The 2761-nt window shown below is 34.5% G+C and overlaps 1 pseudogene; it reads right to left on the bottom strand.

Annotated features, from left to right (window-relative positions):
- Positions 1-1949: 1949 nt before the first annotated feature.
- Positions 1950-2133, bottom strand: LOC129243199 (U2 spliceosomal RNA; annotated as a pseudogene).
- Between the last annotated feature and the right edge of the window lie 628 nt (positions 2134-2761).

Raw genomic sequence — 2761 nt, 5'->3', positions numbered from 1 at the left:
TCTATACCATACATATTAGGGATGCCAATTTTTTAGATTTTTACGATACCGTTATTTTCAGAATGTCGTTACTAGAATCCCGAGATTTGCATATTCAATATTTTGTGATAAATTAACTCGAGAAAAACAACAATACCATTTGAGAAGCTGCCCCAACATATATTATATTAAATAATAAAAAGTGAAAATTATTTTAAATATTTTTATTTATTTATATTATTTATTTATTTATATTACAATATATACTATATATATTATTTTTCTTATTTTTACCTGACAAAGCAACTTAAAGTATGCCGGAAACAGTTCAATGCACAAAAAAAAATTAAAAATGGAGGAGGAATTATCAGGTGCTTATTCAAATATACAATATTTTCTCTTCAACCTGCAAACTTGAAGTTAATGACTTAGTGCCTTGTTGATGGTCATTGAAAACGCAAGTCGAATGAGGAACTGTGGTTGTCTGAAATCAATTGGTATATCTGTAGGATAGTGCGCAGGTCAAAACTATTGGGTTGGCAACTAAGTAATTGCGAATTTTTTTTAGAAAATCAAAGACAATTTTTTCGTGGAACTAAGTAACTTTATTCTGTCATGTATTGCCCATTTTGATCAATGATCTTTTGCCATCCTTCAGGCAGCATCATAATCGCATGTTCATAAAACTTCTGGGTTTTTATTAGGAAAAAACTGAATCACGTACGATTTGACATCATCATCATTATTGAAGTTTTTACCACTCAAGGAGTTTTGTAAAGATCGAAACAAAAAGTAATCAGATGGTGCAAGGCCAGGACTATATATGGTGGATGTGGCAAAATATTCCAACCAAGCTCCAATAATTTTTGCCGAGTGGCCAAAGATGTGTGTGGCCTTGTATTGTCATGATGGAATACAGTACCTTTTCGATTTGTCAATTCGGGACACTTTTCATCAACTGCATTGTTTAATTTCGTTAGTTGTTCAATGTGGACATCAGAATTGATTGTTCGGTTGGGTGGTAAGAGTTCAAGGTAGACAATTCCTTTGTAATCCTACCAAACTGATAGCAAGACCTTCTTTTGCTGAATATCAGCTTTTGATGTTGTTTGAGTTGGTTCACCTGGCCTGTTCCACGACCTTTTCCGCTTGATATTGTTGTACCCACTTGTTGTACCCACTTTTCATTGCCAGTTATCAGTCGTTTTAAAAATGGTTCATTTTCATTATGTTTCTGCAGCAAATCGTAGCTGTTAATGCGTTGCGTTAAATGCGTTCCTTTCAGTTCGTGAGGAACCCATGTATCGAGTTTTTGAACGCAGCCAAGTTGTTTTAAGTGATTTTCAATGCATGTACATGAAGCTTCTCTGCAATCTCACGAGTTGTACTGTGACGATCTGCATCGATTATTGCTTGGATTAGGGCATCATCAACTTCCACTGGACGACCAGACGTTTTTCTTCTTTGAGTGAAAAATCACCAGAATGAAATTTGGCAAATCAATTTGGACACTGCCATTCTTTAAGGCTTCGTCATCGCCAGCACATAACTTTTTATGAGCTTGTGGTGCGGTTTTGGCTTTGCGGAAATAAAAAATACCAGTCTAACGGTTAGACGCGATAGAAGTGAAACCTTCCGTAAAACAAACTGAGAGAGAATAAGACGAAAGCAGCATCAGGAGCGGGATAATTATAGGTTCATTATAATATTGCTATAAAGTTCATATTTTATTTTCTTCATTTTATCATTATTCATCTTCAATGTTTTCAATTTCAACAAATGATACGAGTGGCTTATGATAGATAAAATATGATACAAATGCTTTGGTTTCGATGTTGTCAAAAAAAATACCCAAACGGACCGAAGAAACAGACTTACAAATTTCTTCCATTTTCGTCTACTTGTATTCATATAAAAATTTATGTCTCTTCCCACCAAAGCTAAATGTATTAGTATATTTCTTCTTGTATTTATTCAAGGCCGAAATCCCGGCCGTACTGCAATACCGGGCCAACCCGTGGCAGAGGTGGAGCAAGCCCCTAAAACACTCAGCCCATTTCCAAAAATTAGTTTAACATTTGTTGTCCTCCGATGGAGGATCTATCAGATGTTAAACTGATAAACACACTACCTAGTCAATACATTTTAAATAATAAACCTAATAAACCTTTTGAGAATTACACGCTCACAAAAAAAAAATTAATGTACGAAATATTTATACCGATTCACTTAAACTGACTTTCAGTATCTAAACCAAAAATAGAAAAGCCAAAAAACTGTTTTCAATAAATAATCAGAAATGTCCTACAATGCAAATTTCAAAAAAAAAAAAAAATTTTATTTCTTGTGATTCGAACCAAGAATTTTGGATCGGAAGATCACATTGCTAGCCGCTCGGCTATCGCGCCGTACTGTCGGTGTTGGCCTAAAAGTTGTTTAGTTCGTCGCTACGTTTATATGATGTAATTTGTTTCACTTTTTCCCAAATCACTCCCAACGATTCTAAAGAAGTTTTCACTTCAAAAATTAATGTACGAAATATTTATACCGATTCACTTAAACTGACTTTCAGTATCTAAACCAAAAATAGAAAAGCCAAAAAACTGTTTTCAATAAATAATCAGAAATGTCCTACAATGCAAATTTCAAAAAAAAAAAAATTTTATTTCTTGTGATTCGAACCAAGAATTTTGGATCGGAAGCTCACATTGCTAGCCGCTCGGCTATCGCGCCGTACTGTCGGTGCTGGCCTAAAAGTTATTTAGTTCGTCGCTACGTTCAT

The sequence above is a fragment of the Anastrepha obliqua genome, chromosome 3 (assembly GCF_027943255.1).
Source record: "Anastrepha obliqua isolate idAnaObli1 chromosome 3, idAnaObli1_1.0, whole genome shotgun sequence".
NCBI lineage: Eukaryota > Metazoa > Arthropoda > Insecta > Diptera > Tephritidae > Anastrepha > Anastrepha obliqua.
This window is presented reverse-complemented; position numbering and strand designations above follow the sequence as displayed.